Here is a 12043-nt window from a genome sequence, read left to right as displayed (position 1 = left end):
CTTACCGGTAGGCGTGGCTTGGGAGTGGCCTCCTAGGGCAGCGAAGCAAGTGCATTCTGGGAGTTGTTGTCTTTCATCCACATAAGCCAAAAATCTATTTTCTGGCTTTTCTCAGTCTAGAAAGCTCCAAATTCAAAAAATAATTTCACATTTCTTCTACATAAATGACCCATTTTAAATACAATTCATCTTTCCAGAAGTGAAGTATCCCTTTAATATAGCAATATATAGGCCTAGTGTAAATGATAAATCACGTTTGAGATTTGTGCTGGCTACTGTATACAGGCCACCAGGGCACCATACAGACTTTATCAAAGAATTTGCTGACTTTCTATCAGAGTTATAGTATATATTAGTACTGGCTGCTGATAAAGTCATAATTGTTGGTGATTTTAATATACATATAGATAACGAAAAAGATGCATTGGGATTGGCATTTAAAGACATTCTTAACTCTATTGGATGGAGTTAGACAACACGTGTCAGGACCTACTCATTGTTGTAATCATACCCTAGATCTAATATTATCACACGGAATCAGTGTTGATGCCGTTGAAATTCTGCAGCAGAGCGATGACATCTCAGATCATTATCTAGTCTCGTGTAAACTTCATTTAGCCAAGGCTGCAAAGCCGACTCCGTGTTACAAATATGTTAGACCTATCACTTCTGCCACTAAAGATTGCTTTATTAATAATCCTCCTGATCAGTTTCATCATCTCAGCATCCCAGATAGCTTAGAAGAACTCGATATTGTGACAGAACTCTCTCTTTTCCAGCACTTTAGACACAGTTGCTCCGTTGCGCTTAAAGAAGATTAAAGAAAATAGTCCAACGCCGTGGTACAACGAGCACACTCGGGGCCTTAAGAGAGCAGCCAGAAAAATGGAGCGCAACTGGAAGAAAACAAAACTAGAGGTATTTCGCATTTCATGAAAAGAGAGCTCGATTGCATACAGAGAGGCCTTAAAAGCTGCTAGATCTGCTTATTTTTCAACCCTATTCGAAGAAAATAAACAAAACCCTAGGTATTTATTTGAAACAGTGGCTAAACTAACGAAAAATAAAGCTTCAAGCCCAGAAGTTTCCAAGCAGCACAGCAGTAATGACTTCTTCACTTACAAGATTGATAATATCAGGGAAAAAAATATAATTATGCAACCGTCTACTAAAGTATCGCATCAGGCAGTGCATTGTAGTCTGCCTAAGGAAAAATTTGATTCATTCATTGCTATAGAAGAGGAAGAATTCGTTAAACTCGTTAAATCATCTAAATCGACAACATGTACTGTATGTTAGACCCTATACCGACTAAGCTACTGAAAGAGATGCTCCCAGAGGTCATAGATCCTCTTCTTAATATCATTAATTCATCTTTGTCATTAGGATACGTACCAAAAACTTTTAAGCTGGCTATGATTAAACCGCTTGTTAAAAAAATGCAACTTGATCGTACAGAATTAGTCAATTACAGGCCGATCTCGAATCTACCTTTTCTGTCAAAGATACTAGAAAAGGCGGTATCCTTACAACCATGTTCCTTTTTAGAAAGAAATATCTGTGAGGATTTTCAGTCAGGATTTAGACCGTACCATAGTACTGAGACAGCTCTCATTAGAGTTACAAATTGGATCAGATCGGAACCACGATCGGATGATAAGAGCAAATCATTTGTAACTCTAATGAGAGCTGTCTCAGTACTATGGTACGGTCTAAATCCTGACTGAAAATCCTCACAGATATTTCTTTCTAAAAAGGAACATGGTTGTAAGGATACCGCCTTTTCTAGTATCTTTGACAGAAAAGGTAGATTCGAGATCGGCCTGTAATTGACTAATTCTGTACGATCAAGTTGCATTTTTTTAACAAGCGGTTTAATCATAGCCAGCTTAAAAGTTTTAGGTACGTATCCTAATGACAAAGATGAATTAATGATATTAAGAAGAGGATCTATGACCTCTGGGAGCATCTCTTTCAGTAGCTTAGTCGGTATAGGGTCTAACATACATGTTGTCGAGTTAGATGATTTAACGAGTTTAAAGAATTCTTCCTCTTCTATAGCAATGAATGAATCAAATTTTTCCTTAGGGACACTACAATGCACTGCCTGATGCGATACTGAAGTAGACGGTTGCATAGTTATAATTTTCTCCCTGATATTATCAATCTTGTAAGTGAAGAAGTCATTACTGCTGTGCTGCTTGGAAACTTCTGGGCTTGAAGCTTTATTTTTCGTTAGTTTAGCCACTGTTTCAAATAAATACCTAGGGTTTTGTTTATTTTCTTCTAATAGGGTTGAAAAATAAGCAGATCTAGCAGCTTTTAAGGCCTCTCTGTATGCAATCGAGCTCTCTTTCCATGAAATGCGAAATACCTCTAGTTTAGTTTTCTTCCAGTTGCGCTCCATTTTTCTGGCTGCTCTCTTAAGGCCCCGAGTGTGCTCGTTGTACCACGGCGTTGGACTATTTTCTTTAATCTTCTTTAAGCGCAACGGAGCAACTGTGTCTAAAGTGCTGGAAAAGAGAGAGTTCTGTCACAACATCGAGTTCTCCTAAGCTATCTGGGATGCTGAGATGATGAAACTGATCAGGAAGATTATTATAAAGCAATCTTTAGTGGCAGAAGTGATAGGTCTAACATATTTGTAACACGGAGTCGGCTTTGCAGCCTTGGCTAAATGAAGTTTACACGAGACTAGATAATGATCTGAGATGTCATCGCTCTGCTGCAGAATTTTAACGGCATCAACATTGATTCCGTGTGATAATATTAGATCTAGGGTATGATTACAACAATGAGTAGGTCCTGACACGTGTTGTCTAACTCCATCCAATAGAGTTAAGAATGTCTTTAAATGCCAATCCCAATGCATCTTTTTCGTTATCTACATGTATATTAAAATCACCAACAATTATGACTTTATCAGCAGCCAGTACTAATATATACCATAACTCTGATAGAAAGTCAGCAAATTCTTTGATAAAGTCTGTATGGTGCCCTGGTGGCCTGTATACAGTAGCCAGCACAAATCTCAAACGTGATTTATCATTTACACTAGGCCTATATATTGCTATATCAAAGGGATACTTCACCTCTGGAAAGATGAATTGTATTTAAAATGGGTCATTTATGTAGAAGAAATGTGAAATAATTTTTGAATTTGGAGCTTTCTAGACTGAGAAAAGCCAGAAAATAGATTTTTGGCTTATGTGGATGAAAGACAACAACTCCCAGAATGCACTTGCTTCGCTGCCCTAGGAGGCCACTCCCAAGCCACGCCTACCGGTAAGAGAGCGCAGTTGAAAACAACAAGGCTAGGCTACTAGTGAGTCTCCGTGATGACGAGTCTGCCCGGGATTTCGAGATCGCCCAAAATGTCCGGGATTTGGCTTTTGCGTTCTATAGTCGCCATTCATTATGTTTACTGTGGCGAGCAGGACGAGGCTGAGGGGCGCGGGAGAACGGTGCGAGGCCGGTGGCGTGATTACTGAGACGCACTGGTCTCGTATCTCTCACGGAGGAGTGGGAATTTTCTTAGCAATGTTAAAACGCACATCAACCGATCACTTGTTTAGCGTTCATGTAAACCCTACATCCAGATTCACCAATCGGAATTAATTCAGTTAGATTGAAACAAAAGGTGTGCATGTAAACAATGAATGGCGACTGCAGAAAGCAAAAGCCGAATCCCGGACATTTTGGACGATCTCGACGGCCGGACATGTCCGGGAAAAAGAGGATGGTAACCCCTACTACTCAGCTTTCTCCTACTACTCAGCTTTCTCCACAGAACAAGAGCCTGCTAGCTTAGCTTCCAAAAAAAGATGGCTGACACTATGTGTACATTCTGTGAGTGAGATCCCACCCTCTATGGGCGGGTTGAACACATGCGGGACAAGCTCCTCCTACTGGCTGTAGTCTTTAGCCTCTGGCCCAAAAAATCCTCAGATGACGCAAAATTAAGATTTTTGCGTCATCTGAGGATTTTTTTCAGACAAAAAAATACATAAATCTCTCGTCTCAGGGGGATATGAGGGTGGAAAGCACGGTAATTCGAAAATACTACAGGTTTTCTACTAATACAAAGCTTAATGCTAAATCCTGAAGTATCCCTTTAAGCACCAACACTTCAAAAGAATTATATTTGAAACTAGACTTCTTAGAAATTCCAAAAATATTACTATAAATAACAGCAACAGCTCCCCCTTTGCCTTTCAGACGAGGTTCATGTTTATAACTGTAATCTTGCGGGGTGGACTCATTTAAAGTAATGTAATCGTTTGGTTTTAGCCAGGTTTCTGTCAAACACAGCACACCTAGGTTATAATCTGTAATCATATCATTAACAATAAGTGCTTTTGAAGTAAGGGATCTAATATTCAGCAACCCAAGCTTTATCATTTGCTCATTTGTTTTATATCTGTTTTTTATTTGTTGAACATCAATTCACAAGTCTCTATATGATGATATCTAGGTGAAAGAGGCTCTATGTGATGGGATTTATTTGACCTTGGTGACGTGAGACGGCTGGCAGACGGTCGGTTTAGCCAGTCTGTCTGCTTCCTGACCTGAGCCCCAATTCATGTTTGAGCTCTAAGACTATGTGCCATATTACTAGAGAGAAGAGCAGCACCATCCCAGGAGGGATGAATACCATCTCTTTTCAACAGGTCAGGTCTGCCCCAAAAACTTGTCCAATTGTCAATGAATTCTATATTATTACGCGGACACCAATCAGACAGCCAGCCATTGAGGGAGGACAGTCTACTAACTATCTCATCACTCCTGCGAACAGGAAGGGGGCCAGAGCAAATTACAGTGCCTGACATCGTACTTGCAAGTTCACACACCTCTTTAATGTTAATTTTAGTGATCTCCGACTGGCGGAGCCTAACATCATTAGTGCCGACGTGAATAATAATCTTAGAGAATTTACGATTAGCATTAGCCAGCACTTTTAAATTTGCTCTGATGTCAGGCGCTCTGGCTCCCGGCAAACATGTGTCTATGGTGGCTGGTGGCTCTATTTTCACGTTCCGTGTAATAGAACCGCCAATAACTAGGGCACATTCAACAGGATTCTCAGTGGGTGTTTCACTGTGGGGGGAGAATCTATTTGATGTTGTAATCGGAACGGAAGAGCGGTGTTTTGTCCCGCGACTACAGCGTCTCACCGTCACCCAATTGCCCTGCTGCACGGGGCCGAACAATGTACAGAGTTCACTAAGCTAGTCACATCCAAAGTAGTATCTAAAGCCCTTGCACTCTTACAATTAACCTCGATTAAAGTTTGGATGCGTGTCTCTAGCTCTGAAATCTTCCCCGTCAGCTTGACTATCTCCCTGCATTTATCACATGTAAATCCTGTGCTGGCAGAGAAGGCTATGCTATACATGTTACATGAAGTGCAAGTGACAACAAGAGGAGAAGATGACATGACTCACCGTGTTTGTTGACTGATCCTACTCACCTAAGGCTTGATGAACTCGTAAAAAGGCGCGAGTGAGTTTGCGAACAGGCTAGCGAATTACTAGCGTGTTGTGCTAGCAATAACGATTTAGATTGAAGCTAGCGATGTCAGGTTAATGTGTGATGTTGAGTAAGCTATATTTAGCAGTATAAACAACAAGGAATGATAGTAAATAATGATTCAAAACAGAAAGATATACGAAGCTTACAGACGCAAGCCAACTCAGCAGCAGCAACGAGGCAGACAGGAGCAATCGATCAGACAGGAGCAATCGAACCCCTGATAGATTTCTATGAAACCCTGATAGAAGAGGCTTTGCAGAACATCCACAAACACAATCACACAGAATGGCCCAAGGCCTTTGAGATGGCTGCTGGTTGGGCGGGTAGAAATTTTCATAGCCGAATTAGTATGGAGGCAATCGAGCAGGCAGAAATCACGGCGGAAATGCCGAACACTTCGACAGCACAGGTGGTAGAAGTTACACGCGCACCGACTTATGCGGAAATAGTAACATTGGGCGGACATACAAGACAATCCATCGGCAACAATCCATCAGGGACGCTGGAAAACGTGGAAGGACAACATCTTCATCTCTTTGAAGGGTTTTAAAACCAGTCATGATGTAAAATGGCATCTAAGGTGATCCCTGACCCTTTGTCGAGAAGTTTCTCAAGAAGATCCAGGCATTCTGTCAAAGTTTTCAAAAAACAGTTGATTAGTCATGTTTGTCCTTATAGACACTCACAAACAGATTTTGAGAAATGTAGTTCATGTAAGGTCATGTTACCATGAAATTCACAGCATTTCTTGCTGTTACTATGATATTCTCTGGATGCCCATGAACGTTTATTCTATTATTGCTAAACATTCATTGTCAATATGCTGTGTTTTACACTTTGCTCATCATGGACACTAATAATTTTACTGAGCTCTTCATGTTTTTAAGCAAAGTTATTTCTATTTCGTTCTTGTTGTTGGTCTCACCTTTGGACAGATGTGGCCTTTGCCAAAACCAACGGCCTATTCTTTTGACCAGCTGATCCAGCAGTAGGTGTATGTCCTCCTCAGTCGGGACCCACTCAGCGGACTTTCTGACCTCTGTTTTTAATATGGGTTCATCAGCACCTGTAAGAATACATTTCCAGTGTTTAGTAAAACATCATCAAACACATCAACAGTGAACAGTCATTCATTGAAGCCATTAGTTGATTAATCGCATGTTTATATTAATTTAATTACTTAAATATATTTGGGGCTAAACCACATACTTTGGGCTTAAAGAGTTAATTTAGCAATTTACTTTACAACTGATGTTTCTAGGCTTTCAACTATATCTTATACTGTACAGGTGTATCAATTACCAAATTACAATTTAATAAAACGATTCTTGGAGAATTTCATGAAGAATAAAGTTGTCAACTTACCAGCTTCTCAGGCCGGCTCTTCTTAATACAACGGATGATCACCTAAAAAATGAAGAAAATTGTTGCAAACGTAAGTAATCTGAATCCATTTTTGTTTGTGTGCATGGTAATCTACAATCTTTACATTTCTGATGAAAACTGCAAACACTGATGTTTATGTCGGGAATGAAAGACTAAAGATAGAAGGAAACAAGAGGGGAAAAGTTTGAGCAACATACTTGTTTCTCATCCGAGATTCGAACTCCCTTATAATCACTGCGATCGCCTCTGGATTTCAGTTTCCGTCCCACTTCATAAAGAGATTCAAATGATCCTGAAAAACACACGTTAGCATGTTAATATACAGCATGAGATTCCAGCAGCAAACACACCTGAGATCAGGTGAGGAACCGACAGGAGTAGAGATTAAACTAAAGCCAGAAGCATCAGGCAGAAATGGAGATGAATCAGAGTGATAATAATAAACACTCACTGTCTCTCCGTATGAAGTTGTGCGGGACTCGAGCGGGTCTGTCGGCCTGGATTAGGATTCGAGCGCGGCGGGTCTGTTGGCCTGGACTCGAGCGGGGCGGGTCTGTCGGCCTGGACTCGAGCGGGTCTGTCGGCCTGGACTCGAGCGGGTCTGTCGGCCTGGACTCGAGCGGGTCTGTCGGCCTGGACTCGAGCGGGTCTGTCGGCCTGGACTCGAGCGGGTCTGTCGGCCTGGTCTCGAGCGGGTCTGTCGGCCTGGACTCGAGCGGGTCTGTCGGCCTGGACTCGAGCGGGTCTGTCGGCCTGGACTCGAGCGGGTCTGTCGGCCTGGACTCGAGCGGGTCTGTCGGCCTGGACTCGAGCGGGTCTGTCGGCCTGGACTCGAGCGGGTCTGTCGGCCTGGACTCGAGCGGGTCTGTCGGCCTGGACTCGAGCGGGTCTGTCGGCCTGGACTCGAGCGGGTCTGTCGGCCTGGACTCGAGCGGGTCTGTCGGCCTGGACTCGAGCGGGTCTGTCGGCCAGGACTCGAGCGGGTCTGTCGGCCCGGACTCGAGCGGGTCTGTCGGCCCGGACTCGAGCGGGTCTGTCGGCCCGGACTCGAGCGGGTCTGTCGGCCTGGACTTGAGCGGGTCTGTCGGCCTGGACTTGAGCGGGTCTGTCGGCCTGGACTCGAGCGGGGCAGGTGTGTCGGCCTGGACTCGAGCGGGGCGGGTCTGTCGGCCTGGACTCGAGCGGGTCTGTCGGCCTGGTCTCGAGCGGGTCTGTCGGCTTGGTCTCGAGCGGGTCTGTAGGCCTGGTCTCGAGCGGGTCTGTAGGCCTGGACTCGAGCGGGTCTGTCGGCTCGACACTGGGTATGTGTGGAAGCTCCTGCGACGGCACAAAAGCACACACTTGGGTTTCGTTGGTTTGGAAGAGACGTTTCCCAGCATTCCACACTCTCGAGACGCCAGCACGGAAACTCATCAATCTTGATTGCTTTCCTGCAAACAACAATATTGATTAGAAACATGTGTTTTATTAGCACAGATTACAGCTGAGTGATTGTCCTCATGTACAGCTGCTTTATGTTGCTAGATCAAAACAAATGGGGGAAAACATTTGTGAAAAACAGTATTTTATTCATATGTTATGCTATGTCCTCTGTAGTGGACACCGGGACTCAGTTGTTTAAAAATAAAAGGAATTTATTTTAGGATTAATTTATTTTTCATTCACCAATCAATTTTTAGGTTTCAGGATTTTTTTGATACATGAACTGATATGCCATTTTACTTTATGCAATATGAGGGTAAAATGGCCATAAATGTCATTCCCATTCAGTACAATGTATCAATACACTATCTAATTTGCATATTTATGCATTTTTCAAAGCAGCTTTACAGAAAGTGCATGAGTCCATATTACAATTTAGAGTCTGTTATCAGAGGAAATGGTCCAAGTTATGCATTTTAGAAATGTACATATAGTCACAGTTAGCTAAAAAACAAACAATTTAAACAATGTAACAATTTAATGCAGAAACAATGAGTTCATTGAAGTAATGAATACTTGTTTGTTAACAAATGATTATGACATTTAGAAAATATATCATTGGTGCCAAATTTTGCAAAATACTCCTCTCGTGCTATGATCATTAAATGGCTTTCCTGGGGTAAATGTGGCAAATGTTCTCCAGCTATTTTATTGACCATTTCCACGAGTGAAAAACACTGAATGATCGACATTCTGTATGAGGCAGAAACATTTCGGTAAGTTGTAACTTAGCCTACTGTATCTTTCAACACACCTATCGTTCGTTCGTGTTTATTTACTATTAACTAGTAGTAGTAAGAGTAAGATGATGTGAAAATGGATGTGTGGCGTGAGAGCGTGTGAAGTGTCAATTGCGTGTCATTTGGCAGCCCTGGTGTGTGTGTGTGTGTGTGTGTGTGTGTGTGTGTGTGTGTGTGTGTGAAAGCACCTGTGTTGTCCTCCGACGCGACTCTAGGGGGAGATCTGCAGATATCCTCATCCATTGGGAAGTGTTCAGAGATGGTGCAGATCCTGGACTTTATCACTGTTTGACTCTGAGTCTGAGTTTCTACAATGTTTGACTAATAACTCTGAGTCTGGTAATCGCTGCACTGACCTGAACAACTGCCTGTGATGTCATATGGAGCTCGCGCTGCCTGTGACGTCACAGCGGCTGCTCTGGGCGCGGCCGATCGATCGCCGCGAACACATTTAAAGGGACATTCACCCAAAAACAAAAAAAGTCATAATTTAATCACACTCATGTCATGTCGGTCCAAACGCGTGAGACTTTTGGTCGTCTTTGGAACACAAATTAAGATATTTTTAATTAAATCTGACAGATTTCCACGCAACAGAGTGAAAGAGATTGTTAAACTATAATCCATTTAAATCGAGCGACCATTTAGTCCAAATCTCCTGAAGAGACTCGATCGTTTTATATGACGAACAGATTTAATTTAGGCTTTTATTCTCTGCTGTAAAAAACAAACCCTCTAATGTTAGCGTTATAGGGAATTGTATTGTTTTTATGTCCAAAACCACACTGCATTCGTTTATTAATCAGCATTTATTCAGTGTTACACAGCCAATACATTTTGAACATTAGGCTACAGATTCTTTAACCATGTACAGTATTTCAAAGTCATTAGTAGAGAAAACTGAACACATCAATTCATAAATTAAACAATATAATAAGTGAATGAAGAGGATAATCATGATTCATTGGTATAGTTTAATAATGATTTAATCCATGATACTCTGCATAATTTGGCCCAAAACATAAAGACATTATGAAAAGATTGAGCAGTCACTGCAGATCTGAGTGTCCTGTATAAATGAGGTTGATGTAGGCTACTTTAATTCTGATACTTTCATTTCAATTCTGTGGTTTGTTCATTTACTTGGAGCTTAGGCACTGCATTGGTTATAGCCTGAAATTGATATCAACTGTAAACGTATATATTGCTCCATGATGATCAAAAAGGACGTTGATTCAGGGATGTTGTACTTGATGAAATCATGTTCACCCATATCCTACTAAATCCCTTTGCACATACTGTTTGCCCTGAATGTCCTTTTACAGTTTTTCTCAGTCACTTTGGTACATTTCTTGAATCATCCTTAACATTTGCAATAGCCTACCAGTAAATGCATTTCTCAAAATAATTAATACTTGCAGCACCACACAGTGGATTTAAATGCTTGTAACTTGCTCAAAATCCTTAATTCATCTCTCAAAAGTCAGTATTCATGTCAATGAACATACTAGTGCCATCAGAATGAAAAGTCCTTGTGTCATTGTTCACAAACAAGATAGTCAAAATACTTAGTCATGTTGTCAATATAAAAGTGTACTCGTTCAGTATTTTCAGATTTAAACTATATGGCTACGATTTATATAGTCTTGTCTTTTTCTTTATATCACAATGAATGACATACATATACATATATATATATATATATGGGTGATTCTCCAACTACAGGCACTTTTGTGTCCTTGGCCTTTTTTTAAAAAACAAATAAACAAACAAATGCACAAATAAATTGTCATTATGAAGTTCATGCTCCAACATCCTAGTAACCACCAAATCTTGCCCCTGTTTTCTTTTTAAAATGTTTTTGCAAGGCTGTTTATTAGCAGATTTTGCAGTTCTATGCTTCTCCCCAACCCAGACGGGCCCTCTTTGAATGTTAAAAAATTATATTAAAGGATTGATTTAAAAATATTTTTTAACATGTTTTTCTTAAGGACAAATAAAATAATATCATACCATCGAAATTCCATATGTATATCACAATTTTAAACTATTTTTAGAATAATATAAGGCTGTCCCCAGGTTTTCCGTCATTTCCACCTCCCTCAACAAAATCCACCTCAAAAGATCCACCTTAAATATTTTATTTACTTGGTAACCATGGAAATAATAGTGAAAAGGATGTATTAGATGAAACTTCAGGCACATAATCAAGCTCAAGCTTTTATACAGAGTATTTTTATTCAGCGTCATTTCCACCTTGGCTGTAGTTCGGTTGAATTATGTACAACAAATATGAAAATAATGTATTTATGTTTATTACGAGTAAACAACATGCTAAGTCCAAAAGTAGCTAAGCCTGACATGAGGGTGTGCTAATATTGCAGAAAAACTGCTCAAATGTCATTTCCACCTCTGGGAAATTACAGGCGTAGCTTTGGACATTATATATGGCGCTTGTGTGCGCTATTTGCATGTTCTCATGACATATTTGTGCTTTTGGACTGAGAACTTTATATATCACCATTCCAGTAGACTCTATGTTTATTTTTTATTTATCTATATTTATATGAATGGTTTGAGCAGGTTCATATAATTTGTAATCATTAAAACTATTAGGCACTGTTTACTGTAGGCACACTGGGAGAGAGAGAGAGAGAGAGAGAGAGAGAGAGAGAGAGAGAGAGAGAGAGAGAGAGAGAGAGAGAGAGAGAGAGAGAGAGAGATGACTTTAAGATCACTTTATTTACAAAAACATTAAAGATTCAACATTTTTAGTAAAAAAAGAAAACCTTTAAAACCAATTAGAATGAGAGCAATGGATTTTAAAAAACAAAACCAGAAACTCAAGACAAATAAAAAAATAAAATAAAAATAATAATTCCCCTCTTTTTCTTACATTTCCT

General features: G+C 40.6%; 1 long non-coding RNA gene across 1 annotated transcript; it reads right to left on the bottom strand.

The window, feature by feature from the left end:
- Positions 1–6903: 6903 nt before the first annotated feature.
- Positions 6904–7687, bottom strand: LOC309477469. The gene is made up of 4 exons (XR_014198647.1): positions 7451–7687; positions 7370–7415; positions 7116–7210; positions 6904–6939 (listed from the first exon to the last, which is right to left on the bottom strand). It is a non-coding gene; the product is annotated as an uncharacterized lncRNA (long non-coding RNA).
- Positions 7688–12043: the final 4356 nt, after the last annotated feature.

This window comes from Leuciscus leuciscus, assembly GCF_965113295.1.
Source record: "Leuciscus leuciscus genome assembly, chromosome: 16".
NCBI classification, from domain to species: Eukaryota; Metazoa; Chordata; class Actinopteri; order Cypriniformes; family Leuciscidae; genus Leuciscus; species Leuciscus leuciscus.
The sequence above is the reverse complement of the archived record's forward strand: the minus strand, read 5'-3'. Positions and strand labels throughout refer to the sequence as shown.